Raw genomic sequence first — 18,223 nt, 5'->3', positions numbered from 1 at the left:
GAAATGTTCCATAAACACAAAAATCTTATTTAGCTGAAATGTTATTCACACATTTTTGCACAATTCCTATAAGCTGAAAATGTCCCAGTTCTTCCATGGCCTACATACTCACCAGACATGTCACCCATTGAACATGTTTGGGATGCTCTGGATTGACGTGTACAACAGCATGCTCCAGTTCCCGCCAATATCCAAGAACTTCGCACAGCCATTGAAGAGGAGTGGGACAACATTCCACAGGCCACAATCAACAGCCTGATCAACTCTATGCGAAGGAGATGTGTCGAGCTGCACGAGGCAAATGGTGGTCATACCAGATACTGACTGGTTGTCTGATCCACGCCCCTACTTTAAAAAAAGGTATCTGTAATCAACAGATGCATATCTGTATTCCCAGTCGTGTGAAATTCATAGACTGGGGCCTAATGATTTTATTTAAATTGAATGATTTCTTTACATGAACTGTAACCCAGTAAAATATAAAAAATTGTTGCGTGTTACATTTATATTTTTGTTCAGTATATATAAAACATGGATTTCTTTCTGGGGCTACTTAAATTCTGTTTGGTGCCTAACGCTTTAAATGTTGGGAAAGTGTGTGTTTTTGTGTTTATAAGAGAGAGAGAGAGAGAGAGAGAGAGAGAGAGAGAGAGAGAGAGAGAGAGAGAGAGAGAGAGAGAGAGTGGTGTGTGTGTGTGTTAAGAAGGTAAAGTAAAGAAGGTTTCAGGCAGTGTTTTCCCCTTACTGACACAATGACATGCAGATCATTATGCAGTGTTTTCCCCTTACTGACACAATGACATGCAGATCATTATGCAGTGTTTTCCCCTCACTGACACAATAAAATGCAGATCATTATGCAGTGTTTTCCCCTCACTGACACAATAAAATGCAGATCATTATGCAGTGTTTTCCCCTCACTGACACAATAACAAGCAGATCATTATGCAGTGTTTTCCCCTTACTGACACAATAACAAGCAGATCATTATGCAGTGTTTTCCCCTTACTGACACAATAACAAGCAGATCATTATGCAGTGTTTTCCCCTCACTGACACAATAACATGCAGATCATTATGCAGTGTTTTCCCCTCACTGACACAATAACAAGCAGATCATCATGCAGTGTTTTCCCCTTACTGACACAATAACAAGCAGATCATTATGCAGTGTTTTCCCCTTACTGACACAATAACAAGCAGATCATTATGCAGTGTTTTCCCCTTACTGACACAATAACAAGCTGATCATTATGCAGTGTTTTCCCCTTACTGACAAAATAACAAGCAGATCATTATGCAGTGTTTTCCCCTTACTGACACAATAACAAGCAGATCATTATGCAGTGTTTTCCCCTTACTGACACAATAACAAGCAGATCATTATGCAGTGTTTTCCCCTTACTGACACAATAACAAGCAGATCATTATGCAGTGTTTTCCCCTCACTGACACAATAACATGCAGATCATTATGCAGTGTTTTCCCCTCACTGACACAATAACAAGCAGATCATCATGCAGTGTTTTCCCCTTACTGACACAATAACAAGCAGATCATTATGCAGTGTTTTCCCCTTACTGACAATAACAAGCAGATCATTATGCAGTGTTTTCCCCTCACTGACACAATAACATGCAGATCATTATGCAGTGTTTTCCCCTCACTGACACAATAACAAGCAGATCATCATGCAGTGTTTTCCCCTTACTGACACAATAACAAGCAGATCATTATGCAGTGTTTTCAACTTACTGACAATAACAAGCAGATCATTATGCAGTGTTTTCCCCTTACTGACACAATAACAAGCAGATCATTATGCAGTGTTTTCCCCTTATTGACACAATAACAAGCAGATCATTATGCAGTGTTTTCCCGTCACTGACACAATAACAAGCAGATCATTATGCAGTGTTTTCCCCTTACTGACACAATAACAAGCAGATCATTATGCAGTGTTTTCCCCTTATTGACACAATAACAAGCAGATAATTATGCAGTGTTTTCCCGTCACTGACACAATAACAAGCAGATCATTATGCAGTGTTTTCCCGTTACTGACAATAACAAGCACATCATTATGCAGTGTTTTCCCCTTACTGACACAATAACAAGCAAATCATTATGCATTGTTTTCCCCTTACTGACACAATAACAAGCAGATCATTATGCAGTGTTTTCCCCTTACACAATAACAAGCAGATCATTATGCAGTGTTTTCCCTTTAATGACACAATAACAAGCAGATCATTATGCAGTGTTTTCCCCTTACTGACACAATAACAAGCAGATCATTATGCAGTGTTTTCCCCTGACTGACACAATAACAAGCAGATCATTATGCAGTGTTTTCCCCTCACACAAAGCAAGCAGATCATTATGCAGTGTTTTCCCATTACTGACACAATAACAAGCAGATCATTATGCAGTGTTTTCCCTCACTGACATGATAACAAGCTGATCATTATGCAGTGTTTTCCCCTCACACAATAACAAGCAGATAATTATGCAGTGTTTTCCCCTTACTGACACAATAACAAGCAGATCATTATGCAGTGTTTTCCCCTTACTGACACAATAACAAGCTGATCATTATGCAGTGTTTTCCCCTTACTGACACAATAACAAGCAGATCATTATGCAGTGTTTTCCCCTTACTGACACAATAACAAGCAGATCATTATCCAGTGCTTTCCCCTTACTGACACAATAACAAGCTGATCATTATGCAGTGTTTTCCCTTCACTGACACAATAACAAGCAGATCATTATGCAGTGTTTTCCCCTTACTGACACAATAACAAGCAGATAATTATGCAGTGTTTTCCCCTTACTGACACAATAACATGCAGATCATTATGCAGTGTTTTCCCCTTATTGACACACTAACAAGCAGATCATTATGCAGTGTTTTCCCCTTACTGACACAATAACAAGCAGATCATTATGCAGTGTTTTCCCCTGACTGACACAATAACAAGCAAATCTGTCACAAGCGTTGATGAACGGTGACCAAAATGCAGCGGGTATAGTGCTCATCTTTCTTCTTTATTTGAAAGAACACTCAAAACAAAATAAACAGACGACGAAACAGTTCCATAAGGCACACAGGCTATACAGAAAACAACCAACCACAAAAACACAGGAAAAACAGGCTGCCTAAGTATGGCTTCCAATCAGAGACAATGAAAGACACCTGCCTCTGATTGGGAGCCATACCTGGCCACACATAGAAAAAGAAATATAGAAATAGAAAACTAGAACCAAAATCCCCTAGAACCAAAAAAAAACAAAACACACAAAACAAACACCCCCTGCCACGCTCTAACCATACTACAACTACAAATGACCCCTTTACTGGTCAGGACATGACAAGATCATTATGCAGTGTTTTCCCCGTACTGACACAATAACAAGCAGATCATTATGCAGTGTTTTCCCCTTACTGACACAATAACAAGCAGATCATTATGCAGTGTTTTCCCCTTACTGACAATAACAAGCTGATCATTATGCAGTGTTTTCCCCTTACTGACACAATAACAAGCAGATCATTATGCAGTGTTTTCCCCTTACTGACACAATAACAAGCAGATCATTATGCAGTGTTTTCCCCTGACTGACACAATAACAAGCAGATCATTATGCAGTGTTTTCCCCGTACTGACACAATAACAAGCAGATCATTATGCAGTGTTTTCCCCTTACTGACACAATAACATGCAGATCATTATGCAGTGTTTTCCCCTTACTGACACAATAACAAGCAGATCATTATGCAGTGTTTTCTCCTCACTGACACAATAACAAGCAGATCATTATGCAGTGTTTTCCCCTTAGTGACACAATAACAAGCAGATCATTACGCAGTGTTTTCCCCTCACTGACACAATAACAAGCAGATCATTATGCAGTGTTTTCCCCTCACGGACACAATAACATGCAGATCATTATGCAGTGTTTTCCCCTGACGGACACAATAACATGCAGATCATTATGTAGTGTTTTCCCCTTACTGACACAATAACAAGCAGATCATTATGCAGTGTTTTCGCCTCACTGACACAATAACAAGCAGATCATTATGCAGTGTTTTCCCCTCACTGACACAATAACCTGCAGATCATTATGCAGTGTTTTCCCCTTACTGACACATTAACGTGCAGATCATTATGCAGTGTTTTCCCCTTACTGACACAATAACATGCAGATCATATTGCAGTGTTTTCCCCTCACTGACACAATAACAAGCAGATCATTATGCAGTGTTTTCCCCTTACTGACACAATAACAAGCAGATCATTATGCAGTGTTTTCACATTACTGACACAATAACAAGCAGATCATTATGCAGTGTTTTCCCCTTACTGACACAATAACAAGCAGATCATTATGCTGTGTTTTCCCCTGACGGACACAATAACAAGCAGATCATTATGCAGTGTTTTCCCCTTACTGACACAATAACAAGCAGATCATTATGCAGTGTTTTCCCCTCACTGACACAATAACAAGCAGATCATTATGCAGTGTTTTCCCCTTACTGACACAATAACAACCAAATCATTATGCAGTGTTTTCCCCTTACTGACACAATAACAAGCAGATCATTATGCAGTGTTTTCCCCTCACTGACACAATAACAAGCAGATCATTATGCAGTGTTTTCCCCTTACTGACACAATAACAAGCAGATCATTATGCAGTGTTTTCCCCTTACTGACACAATAACAAGCAGATCATTATGCAGTGTTTTCCCTTCACTGACACAATAACAAGCAGATCATTATGCAGTGTTTTCCCCTTACTGACACAATAACAAGCAGATCATTATGCAGTGTTTTCCCCTTACTGACACAATAACAAGCAGATCATTATGCAGTGTTTTCCCCTTACTGACACAATAACATGCAGATCATTATGCAGTGTTTTCCCCTTACTGACACAATAACACGCAGATCATTATGCAGTGTTTTCCCCTTACTGACACAATAACAAGCAGATCATTATGCAGTGTTTTCCATTCACTGACACAATAACAAGCAGATCATTATGCAGTGTTTTCCCCTTACTGACACAATAACAAGCAGATCGTTATGCAGTGTTTTCCCCTTACTGACACACCAACAAGCAGATCATTATGCATTTTTTTCCCCTTATTGACACACTAACAAGCAGATCATTTTGCAGTGTTTTCCCCTCACCGACACAATAACAAGCAGATCATTATGCAGTGTTTTCCCCTTACTGACAATAACAAGCAGATCATTATGCAGTGTTTTCCCCTTACTGACACAATAACAAGCAGATCATTATGCAGTGTTTTCCCCTTACTGACACAATAACAAGCAGATCATTATGCAGTGTTTTCCCCTTAGTGACACAATAACAAGCAGATCATTACGCAGTGTTTTCCCCTGACGGACACAATAACATGCAGATCATTATGCAGTGTTTTCCCCTGACGGACACAATAACATGCAGATCATTATGCAGTGTTTTCCCCTTACTGACACAATAACAAGCAGATCATTATGCAGTGTTTTCCCCTCACTGACACAATAACAAGCAGATCATTATGCATGTATATTCCTCCTCCCAATCTTCCATCTATATCACAGGTAGGCCTTTGTAAATATCAGCAAATGAGACATAATATGTAGTATTATATTATACACTTAACAGTGTGAAGTTAAATTAAATGTGTTGTATTGAGTAGAAGTGTGGATTTCAGTGACAGGTTTTTGGAGAATGTTTTGAAAACGGATGCCAGGTCACAGATTTCTTCCCACAGTGGTATCGCGATACTACTTGATATCATGATACCTGGCCTGGTGTCGTATCCTTTGTTGAAATGTTGGTATCGTAACAACACAACAAGAGACCATTTTCTCTCTCATTTTCAAAAGACTCCAAAACAACCGAAAGCCAAAAGTAAGAGAGCATTACAAATACAGCTTGTCCTGCGGAGACAGCCCCAAACTAGTCTGTTTCACTGCACAGTATCTTGTTGAGAGGTGCCTGCTGAAAGACCCTAGAGAACATTTCCCATTTATTCCCTACACATCAGTGCTTTGTAGAAGAAAATCAATGAGGAGAATCAAGCCATCATTCTTTGTGGTTAAAAGGCAGGCAGGGGAATGCCAACCCATCATGGCGCATCTGCCCACTCAGCCCCTTAGCTCAATGCTACAGCCCTCAGGCTACAGCGTATCCGGGCCCTCATCACGTCCACAGGGACTGGTCTGTCCTGCCAGGATACACAACTACATTGGGGGGATGACCAGGGACATACACATACATACACCCGCACGCACGCATAAACTTAAGCACGCACAATTCACACATACACACAAAAACATCCCCTCCAGAGACATCAATGCCCTCGTCAGAATGTCCCTCCCTCCTCCAGAGTATCCCTACAGGGAGCCTGGCAGGGGGCGGTGGTTCAGTACTTACACAGCCATGTGAGGGCTTCTGACAGGGCTCCCCTACGCCAAGGTCACACAGGTGGCCCACATGAAGCTTTAATGTTAACAGTGGTTAAACGTTCCATAGGGGACAGCCAATAACAAGCATTATCAGAGTGACCCCTCACCCCTCTGGCGCGCCGCTCTCTTTAAGCCTGGCCGATAGGGATCCTGTTCATTTGTTTATTGTCTCGATCTGTCAGCGGCGCGCTACATGGCCGGCACAATCACTACACGGCTTTTATAGTTCCTCTCAATCACTTTTAGGATTCAGCACGCTATCCTGTCCCCACACCCGACACGCACGCGCACACACACACGCACACACGCACACACAGCCACCTGGCATGCTAGCTATGCTAACACCACTCTCTCCCTTTCTGTTATAGGGTGCTAACGACACACTACTTTCTCCCTACGTGTTGGCGATACACTCACTCATTTAACAGACACAGTGTACTCTCTGTTGGTGAGCCAGCAGCTTTATCACTCTCACAGTGTGTTAACTACATCTCTCTTTGCCTGTCTTCTGATGGCTCCCACATAGGGTGCTAACTATAGCCTCTGTCTGAGGCAGATCTATTGGCAAAACGCACGACCAACACTCTGCAGTAGTGGATGAATGGCGGTCTGGATCAGGGACACACCCAGACCACCAGCACTGCTCTCTCTCGCTCTCTGTTCTCAATTCAATTGCATTTAAGGGGCTTTATTGGCATGGGAAACATATGTAACATTTCCAAAGCAAGTGAAGTAGATAATAAACAAAAGTGAAATAAAATATAAAAAAATTAACAGTAAATATTACACTCACACAACTTCCAAAAGAATAAAGACATTCCAGATGTCATATTATGTCTATATACAGTGTTGTAACAATGTGCAAATAGTTAAAGTAAAAAAATGAAAAATAAATAAACATAAATATGGGTTGTATTTACAATGGTGTTGGTTCTTCACTGGTTGCCCTTTTCTTGTGGCAAAAGGTCATAAATCTTGCTGCTGTGATGGCACACTGTGGTATTTCACCTAGTAGATATGGGAGTTTATCAAAATTGGTTTGTTTTCAAATTATTTGTGGATCTGTGTAATCTGAGGGAAATATGTGTCTCTAATCTGGTCATACATTTGGCAGGAGGTTAGGAAGTGCAGCTCAGTTTCCACCTAATTTTGTGGGCAGTGTACACATAGCCTGTCTTCTCTTGAGAGCCAAGTCTGCCTATGGCGGCCTTTCTCAATAGCAAGACTATGCTCACTGAGTCTGTACGTAGTCAAAGCTTTCCTTAAGTTTGGGTCAGTTACAGTGGTCAGGTATTCTGCCACTGTTTAGGGCCAAATAGCATTCTAGTTTGCTCAGTTTTTTTGTTAATTCTTTCCAATGTGTCAAGTAATTATCTTTTTGTTTTCTCATGATTTGGTTGGGTCTAATTGTGTTGCTGTCCTGGGGCTCTGTTTGTGAACAGAGCTTATGGGACTCTTCTCTAGGTTGATCTCTCTGTAGGTGATGGCTTTGTCATGGAAGGTTTGGGAATCGATTCCTTTTAGGTGGTTGTAGAATTTAGCAGCTCTTATATCTCTCTCTCTCTCTCTCTCTCTCTCTCTCTCTCTCTCTCTCTCTCTCTCAATTTTATGGGGAAGCGATCAATATTTAACTGATTTCCTCCCACCCCTAGGCCTCCCAGGTGTAAGGACAGTTCCAGTGAGAGGGGCGAGGGAGGGGAGGGATGAGGCACGGCAGTTAGACAGACTAGTAATGGAGGGGAAGGTAGATTAGGCCCCTGCCAAGTCAGCACTTTCCCAGCAACACTCTAAAACCACACCTAACCGCTTAATGGTGAACACTGTGATTTTAAACCTGCTCTAATACCCATTAAAGAGCTTAAGCTGCGCACAGGGAGCAGTTCCACTGAAATGGACCCGTCTTCCTTTGAAATGGAGCGGCAGACTTCAGTTAAAGACTTTACATGGGCATAATGCTTCCTGCTTCCTGGAAGCCCATGACTGTGATGAGAGAGGAGACTCAATCTGAGATGATTGTTGGATGTGTTCAGTTGGGTTCTGTTGTGCTGTCAAAGCAGGATGGGGGGGGGGGGAATTGATGTGCTGGAGCACAATGCGGGATGTTTTCTGCAGTGCATATTGGGATGCGACAAGCAGGTATGACAGCATTGTTTCCTAATAGAGACAGTGACAGCGACAGAGACACGGCTCTGTGGGGAGAGAAACAAACAGGTTTGCCTGTGTTCAGTGACGGTGTCAGAACTGTGTTGTGTGCTGGAGCTGGGGTCTGCTCTCACAGCTAGCTGACAGAGACAGCGCTACAGAATTGTCAGTTCCATGTGGCCAGCCAGACAGTTAGAGTAGGCGATAGCTACAGTACCTATTCACCTACTTGAATGGCTTGGCAAGAATGGCCTCAATGTTCCCAAGGTTTTCCAAGAACACCGTAATACAAACATCGATTCTTGAAACACTCACGAATACTCCACCAGACATACAGTACATCACAAACACACATTTACTATACCTCATTTCCACTTTCCTCATCTCTAGATGGTCATCAGTTTCACTCTAAGGAACTCATTGTTACATTTCCTGGAAAACAATGTTGTATAGAGGCACAACAGGTCTGGTAAACAATGGTAGACATATTATTTGTCTGCTTACTATTTTACAAGAGTATTGCAGTTCGATTTGAAAGCCTTGGTTTCTAGTCAGGTTAAAAAGCGCAAATAGAATAGCCTCTTGAGCGGCTCAGCGGTCTAAGGCACAGCATCGCAGTGCTGAGGCATCACTACAGCCTGGGGTTTGATCCCAGGCTGTGTCACAGCCGGCTGTGACTGGGAGTCCCATAAGGCGGCGCACAATTGGCCCAGCGTTGTCCGGGTTAGGGGAGGGTTTGGCCGTGAGGACTTTCCTTGGCTCATCGTGCTCTAGTGACTCCTTGTGACGGGTCGGGCGCCTGCAAAGCTGACTTCAGTCATAAGTTGAACAGCGTTTCCTCTGACACATTGGTTTGGCTGGCTTCCAGGTTATGCGAGCAGGTGTTAAGAAGCAGCGTGGCTTCACGGGTAATGTTTTGGAGGACGCATGACTCGACCTTCGCCTATCCCAAGCCTTTTGGGGAGTAGCAGCAATGAGACAAGATTGTAACTACCAATTGGATATCATGAAATTGGGGAGAAAAAGGGGGTAAAATTGCCAAAAAAAAGGGCAAATAGCCTTTTTCCTTTGCTGTCATTCTTACATTCTTTTGCAGTTTCCCCCCTGATTTTAACACTGTTTATTAGGCTAAGTGAACTTGGCTGTGTCATGGTTCCACCAGTCACCAGAGGACAGCAGAGACCGTCCTAGAGACATTAACAACACTCAGGTGTGTCCTATTTACCCGTTACAATTTCCCTGTTAAAATAGGTGTGTTTTTCTGTTGTCCTTTGCAGAAGCTTGAATTGTTTACCGTGTGCGGTTTGGAGACTTGGTGTTCGTTGTTTTTCAAGTCTACCGTGATCCTGCGGCTACCGATTCTAAGTATCCTTAGCCACTGATTCCTCGTCTGGTCTCTTCTCTGCACCTGGGTCCAACCTCACCAAGTCACAGGCAGGAAACAGATGCAGCCAGTACTAGTAGTGTGATGCAACCAAAAGAGTGAGAAAAAACATCTAAAGCATAATAATCATCCACACCAAAAAAACTAACTGAATAATTTGAACAAGCTTGATTTGAATATGTGCACTTAAAATGTAGCTGGGTAAACATTGGTATACAGTGTCCATCTCAGATTGGCTTACTGGCATTCAATGAAATCCAATGGATTGATCATTTTAACTCAGCTCCTGTCCTGTTAAAGAGCAACTGAACACACTAATTCTGCATGTGTTTCTCTGTCGCTCATTAAGAAAAATGTGATTTCCGTCTTGGGGTGAGGTTGGATGTGACAGTTGCTGATGTTTGTCCCCCATGAGACACCATAGGAACAAAGCCCATATCCTTTCCTCAAAATAGTCAGAATGAAAACTTCAAAATCTGTAATTCATTTAGACATTTTTGCATTGGAGGTTTTAGTTGTGCAATTTTTTCATAATTAAAAAATAAGTGCGCAACGTGTTTTGTTATGTAAACAAAGTCCGATCCGCTGCCTGCTGGGCAGAGCTGAGTTTCCCAAAAGCATCGTAACACTAAGATCATCTTTCGTCCATTTAGTTCCAATGGAATTAAGATGCTCTTAGTGCTATGATGCTTTTGGGAAACCCAGCTCTGGTCTGTCTCACCGTCTGTGTGTTATGCAGTAATATTGGATAGAGTGCAATCACCACAGCAGTGTATTAGTGAGTATTGTTGAAATCAAAACCCAACCCTCAAGTATTTCATGATGAACTCACTCACAAAACTCTGTTTTGGATGAGACTGACTTTATGACCAAAATTATCCTATTTACACTTTGTAGTCAATTTTGACACTAGAATAAATGTTTCTGACTTATATAGATGCCGCATTGGGCGTTTTCTACCAGAGAAGTTCTTTATTGCCCTCTGTTGCACTTTAAAATACAGGAAGCACCCCTCCCAGTTAAAACTGTTTCTCCATGTTTGAGTGAGCATGGAGCGGCCTGAACACAAGCTGCTGTCTGCTGTCCTTGTCCATTTCCCCAGTGCCGTAAAGGGGATGAAGCTGCATTTGGTCATGTCTGTGCTGTGTGTTTGACGAGGTGTCTGACACAGCATCAAGCCTCCACCATGGCCCTGCCAGCGGCTCCAAGTACTCCCAGTTTCATCCCCCCCCTCCCTCCCTCCGTCCGTCCCTGGCTCTGTGGCCCTGCCTGCTGAAATATGTTTTTTAATAAAGAGTCTGGACGGTAAACGGCCACTCCGCCAGCGATAAAAATGAAGGATCTGAGGCTCTTGGCTGAGGAGAGTCTGGAGGAAATAGGAAGGAAATGACACAGTGCTCTCACCGAGCAGGCTGGCGGCTGGCACAGCACAGGAGATTCTCTACGTGAGGGAACTAGGCACAGCTGGACTACATAGAGGCCCTATGTGTGTGTGTGTGTGTGTGTGTGTGTCAACTCACTTCTCGCTCTAACATTAGGTTTTGTTTTCATTATTCTAAAAAGCCATTTGAATTTCATTTGAGTTGAGGACGCAGCAGGCTACATAGCGGCCTGGTGGGGAAGGACATGGAACTGATTTGCATTCAGAGCATGTGACCTCATCTACCACAGTCCGTATAGACAGGAGGGAGGGAGTGGGGATACACATCAAATCAAATTGTATTTGTCACATGTGCTGAATACAACAGGTGTAGACCTTACCATGAAGTGCTTACTTACAAGCCCTCAAACAACAATGCAGTTCAAGAAATAGAGTTAAGAAAATATTTACTAAATAAACTTAAGTAAACAAATCTAATCAAATCAAAAAGAAACACAATATATGTACATAACAATATTGAGGCAATATACAGGTACAGAGAGAGGGAAGGAGGGAGGAGCTTAGAGGCAGAGAGCAGAGGGGGTTCTGCCTGAGTATTTCCTCTTGTGGTATTACTCTTAACATTGGGCAGAAATGTGTCATGTGTAGTTTCCTCTGTGCTCTGTGAGTGTTGGGTCATTCTAAGGCCTCAGATACAGGTAGCAGATGGGGGTACATTAGAGGGCTATGGGCCTCGGGCACTTGGGCATGTGGGATATGGCACTTGGGCATGTGGGATATGGAACTGCGATATGTGGAAACTGTAATAATCCATATACTGGAGGCAAGTTAAAACATGTCAATACTGCGTGAACATGGAAAATTCATGTTTTGATATTCAAGAACACTCAATTCTTTCTCTCACACACAAATAAGCAAACAGGAAGTAACACACAGGGACAGCAACAGGCCTGTGTGAGCAGTGACCCTAACAATAAGTGACAGACTTTGACAAGAACACAAGCCACATGTAAAAAACACTCTCTCACAGACAGGCACTCCTGTAGCCTTGGGAATAACCAAATCACACACACTCAGTTTTCCTCCCAAGCAGGATACACCACCTCAACGTGACATAATGGTATACAGCAATCTCTCCCCCTCCTCTCCACTACTTAGAGAGTACTTAGACAAGATGTACAACTTAACTCACACGGCCCTGTTTATATACTGTTCAGTGTTCAAGGTGCTGCCTCACTTAACAAAATGATTCAACGCAATTAACCAACAGGATGGAACATTTCCGATGGCCAGGACGAGACAGATTCCAGCAGTGTTTCTGGTGCCCCTCGTTTTCCATGCCAGCCCAAAGACGCTCGCTTTCAAAGGCATCCCCCCTTTTGTGTAAATGGAATTAGATAAACCTTTAGTTTCTGGGCTAATTAACCATGGTGTTGCTGTGCGCTATGAAAGAGCTAGCTACAGTACTGTACTCAAAGACCTCTCATTTCCCCCGCAGAACAATCCTGATCCAATTTTCACCAGATCAAGGGCTGCTGGGATAGCAAAAATAAAATAATTTGTTTGAGGTTTGTTCTTGCATCAAAGACAATTCACACGATGGTTCTTCTGTAGTGTCATATTCTATTTATTTATTTATTTGTTTATTATGTTCATATCAGTCCACTCCTCCAACACCCCACACATCACCATCCCAATCTGCATTTACATTATACTCTAGAGCTCCAAATGACTACAGAGCAGTCACTATCTTTTTGTTTGGCTGTTGAACATATTGATCGGATCAAAACGGAAATTAATTTGTAATGCTGCCAAGACATGGCCTGGTGGACGGTGATGTCACATCCTTCGCAGTGTATTGCTGCTGAGGAGACATTACAATGGGATTGCAACGCTGTAATTCTCTGTTATAAACACCTCATACAGAGTGAAATATGCATGTTGGCTAAATGTAGAATGTAGCATTTAAAAAAAACATCCAGAGCGACTTACAGGAGCAATTAAGGTTAATAAGTGCTTTGCCCAAGGACACATCAACAGATTTTTCACCTAGTCGGCTCAGGGATTCGAACCAGTGACCTTCCGGTGACCTCTTAACCACGAGACTACCAGCCTATTGCTTCTTCTACACTGTGTGAGCTGGGATTTGATATATCACGGGGTGAAGCAAAGCCCAATAAACAGTGCATTCAGAAAGTATTCAGACCCCTTCACTTTTTCCACATTTTGTTACATTACAGCCTTATTCTAAAAAGGGATAAAATAGTTTTATCCCCCTCACTAATCTACACACAATACCACATAATGACGAGGCAAAAACAGGTTTTTAGAAATGTTTGCACATTTATAAAAAATAAAACGGAAATATCACATTTACATGAGTATTAAGACCCTTTACTCAGTACTATGTTGAAGCAACTTTGGCAGCGATTACAGCCATGAGTCTTCTTGAGTATGACGCTACAAGCTTGGCACACCTGTATTTGGTGAGTTTCTCCCATTATTCTCTGCAGATCCTCTCAAACACTGTCAGGTTGGAACGGGAGCGTCGCTGCACAGCTATTTTCAGATCTCTCCAGAGATGTTTGATCGTGTTCAAATCTGGACTCTGGCTGGGCCACTCAAGGACATTCAGAAACTTGTCCTGAAGCCACTCCTGCACGGTGAGGTAAATTCCTTAAGTAAAAATACTTTAAAGTACTACTTAAGTAGTTTTTGGGGTATCTGTACTTTACTCTTTATATTTTTGACAACGTTTACTTTTACTTCACTACATTCCTAAAGAAAATAATGTACTTTTTACTCCATATATTTTCCCTGACACCCAAAAGTACTCGTTACGTTTTAAATGCTTAGCAGGACAGAAAATGGTCCAATTCACACACATATCAAGAGAACATCCCTGGTCATCCCTTATGCCTTTGATCTAGCGGATTCACTAAACAGAAATGCTTTGTTTGTAAATGATGTCTGAGTGTTGGTGTGCCCCTGGCTATCCGTAAATTAAAAAAAACAAGAAAATTGTGCTGTCTGGTTTGCTTAATATAAGGAATTTTTTTATTATTTGTACTTTTACTTTTGGTACTTAAGTATATTTAAAACCAAATACTTTTAGACTTTTACTCAAGTAGTATTTTACTGGGTGACTTTCACTTTTACTTGAATCATTTTCTATGAATTAAGGTATATTTACTTTTACTCATGTATGACAGTTGGGTACTTTTTACACCACTGCTTCTACATTGTCTTGGCTTTGTGCTTAGGGTCATTGTCCTGTTGGAAGGGGAACCTTCGCCCCAATCTGAGGTCCTGAGCGCTCTGGAGCAGGTTTTCATCAAGTATCTCTCTGTACTTTGCTCTGATCATCTATCCCTCAATCCTGACTAGTCTCCCAGTCCCTGCTGCTGAAGAACATTCCCACAGAAGGACGCTGCCACCACCATGCTTCATCGTAGGGATGGTGCCAGGTTTCCTCCAGACTTGGCATTCAGGCCAATCTTGGTTTCATTAGACCAGAGAATCTTGTTTCTCATGGTCTGAGAGTCCTTTAGGTGCCTTTGGTAAACTTCAAGCAGGCTGTCATGTGCCTTTTACTGAGGAGTGGTTTCCGTCTGGTCACTCTACCATAAAGCCCTGATTGGTGGAGTGCTGCAGAGATGGTTGTCCTTGTGGAAAGGTTCTACCATTTCCACAGAGGAACTCTGGAGCTCTGTCAGAATGACCATCAGGTTCTTCTCAGTTTGGCTGTGCGGCCAGTTCTAGGAAGAGTCTTGATGGTTCCAAGCTTCTTCGATTTAAGAATGATGGAGAACACTGTGTTCTTGGGGACATTCAATGCTGCAGAAATGTTTTGGTAGCATTCCTCCGCAGATCTGTGCCTCGACACAATCCTGTCTCGGAGCTCTACGGACAATTCCTTCAACCTTATGGCTTGGTTTTTGCTCTGAAATGCACTGCCAACTGTGGGACCTTATATAGACAGGTGTGTGCCTTTACAAATCATGTCCAATCAATTGAATTTACCACAGGTGAACTCCAATTCAAGTTGTAGAAACATCTCAAGGATGATCAGTGGAAACAGGATGCACCTGAGCTCAATTTCAAGTCTCATAGGAATGGGTCTGAATGTAATGTTTTATAAATTTGCAAACATTTCTAACAACCTGTTTTCGCTTTGTCATTATGGGGTATTGTGTATATATTGATGAGGAAAATGTTTTATTTAATCCATTTTAGAATAAGGCTGCAACGGAAGAAAATGTGGAAAAAGTCAAGTGGTCTGAACACTTTCCGAATGCACCGTATTACTGCCATAACACAATAGACTGAAAATTAACTTAGCTAGTTCTATAAAAAAGTCTATAGTGTGAGGTCAGTGTAACAGAACTTCATAGCCATACAATAGTCCAGAGGATCAACATATCTATGGTAATTCCATGTGAAGTAAGGTTTTGTGAGTCAGTAAGGTTTTGTGAGTCAGTAATGTGTGTGTGTGTGTGTCTTATGTTCAAAACCCCCTCCATTAGCTACACTGAATAAAGAACATATAACTTTTTTTTTAAATCCTCCTCTCTCCAAATGGGTTGACTTGGTCCTGATTCCAGAGAATATTGAAGTAACACTGTTATGTTCCATTATGCCTTCAATGAGTAAAAAATATTATCAATGTTAGGATCAAATACAGAATGTAGCTAAATACTCGTTCTCTCTCCTTAAAGCCACAATCCAGAGTCAGTTGTTCAAACCAACAGCAGCCTCAACACTGGTTTGGGTTATGATAGGGTAAGGCCTAATCTTACTACATTTACACACACTGTACATAGATTTTTCTATTGTGTTATTGACTGTACGATTGTTTATCCCATGTGTAACTTTGTGTTGTTGTTTTTGTCGCACTGCTTTGCTTTATCTTGGCCAGGTCGCAGTTGTAAATGAGAACTTGTTCTCAACTGGCCTGCCTGGTTAAATAAAGGTGAAATAAAACAAAATTGGAAAGGCAGTTGTATATCATTAATTGAAGAAAGAAAAACGTTGAACAGCAGGACATCTTACCGATTGTGCCTTGAAGTTACTAGGTCAATCTTCAGCAGTAAAGTTCTGTCACATAGCATGTAACCAGTTGCTCAGCAGACACCTGTCAGAACGCTGCTCAATGCAGATGGAAACGGGCAGATCTGCTGAGGCAAGCACTTCTTATTGAAATGATTGGTTCAAGGCACTCCATTGCAGCAATGCTTTGGGTCCACCAATTATGACACGCTACAGAGGTGTAACCACCATGACAACTCAGGAGATGACATATCATCTGGAACATATGAAAAGTCTCTCAACCTGATCCTAGGTTCACTGTTACTGCTTACTGAGCTGAGCACGTTAACGTTTCATACCTACAGTATTACCTTCAGGAAAGGAATATCATTTTTGAGTGTGTGTGTTTGTGTGTGTGTGTTGGTGAGATGGTCTTGAAAATAATTCAATATGAGTGATATAAATGGCTTATTAAATGGGTTAACTCCAAAAACGGACTGGCAACACTGCCTGAAATCTGATTATAGCCTATGCTCAGCTTCAGTGAGATTCAGTTCACAAAGGATTCCAGGAGCACAACTGAAATTCTCAGAACTGAATGCACTTAACATGCAAGCCCACCGGGCAGCCTAAGATGGAGATACAAATCCCATACACAGTATGTAAATGCTAAACATAGAAGTCTCACAAGTATGTGCAAAATATATTTGAACAGACGTGTGCTAATATTGTTTTCCGAGCCCACAATGGAGAAACAAACACAGCCCAGAGTCGGACAATAAAGATTCTCTTGTGTACATTGTTTCATTGGAGGGACTGTGGCATAGATTTATTGTTGTCCGTCGCCAAGACTGAACGTTTCTTTTGTGTTTCTACGTTCTGTAGTCCATTTTGTTATTGAAATGTCTCAACAATCCTCAAGCTACATGTAAATATACTTATTCAACAAAATGTGGACATAGCAGTGAACTGTGGTGTCCTTCATAGAGGAGCTGGAGTAGCATTGCTGAAACAAAGCATGAAGCCTCACTATAGACTGCAGCTAATGAGTAGAAGTTATTAGGATAAAAGCATCCTTTGCTCTGACAGTACCACAGCACGGTATGTAAATCAACACTCTGCCTGAACAAAAGACTGAGCAGTGATCGAGACTGACATAAGTGTAAGTGCTTCTATTCTTTGGTAATCTCATGGGTGTTTATTGGCACAGGTCAAGAGCCTTTGCGTCTCTGATAACAATCTCCTGACTTAATGATCCAAATGATACCACTCTATAAAGATGCTTCAATAGCATTCCGTCTTGTTGGGACCAAAAACCAGTTGCACTGTGGCATAAAACAGTTGAGGAGGATGAAAAACAAACTGCCTTATTTTACACACTACTGTCTTACTCTTGGGTGAGATCAAATAAAATGTTATTTGTCACATGTGCCGAATACAACGGGTGTAGACTTTACCATGAAATGCTTGCTTACAAGCCCTTCCCAACGATGCAGAGTTAAAAAATAATAATACAAAAATAAAAATAGTAACAAGAGGAATAAAATACACAGGCAGTACTAGTACCAGATCAATGTGTAGCTATATACAGGCAGTAGTAGTACCAGATCAATGTGTAGCTATATACAGGCAGTAGTAGTACCAGATCAATGTGTAGCTATATACAGGCAGTAGTAGTACCAGATGAATGTGTAGCTATATACAGGCAGTAGTAGTACCAGATCAATGTGGAGCTATATACAGGGAGTACCAGTACCAGATCAATGTGTAGCTATATACAGGCAGTAGTAGTAC

General features: G+C 41.7%; 1 protein-coding gene across 4 annotated transcripts in view; it reads right to left on the bottom strand.

The window, feature by feature from the left end:
• LOC115204218 (neuroligin-2) overlaps positions 1 to 18,223 on the bottom strand; it is a 100,561-nt gene that overhangs the window by 53,038 nt on the left and 29,300 nt on the right. The window lies entirely within an intron of this gene.

Source organism: Salmo trutta, chromosome 12 (genome assembly GCF_901001165.1).
Source record: "Salmo trutta chromosome 12, fSalTru1.1, whole genome shotgun sequence".
Taxonomy (NCBI): domain Eukaryota; kingdom Metazoa; phylum Chordata; class Actinopteri; order Salmoniformes; family Salmonidae; genus Salmo; species Salmo trutta.
Note: the sequence above shows the minus strand (reverse complement) of the source record. Positions and strands in the feature narration are given on the sequence as shown.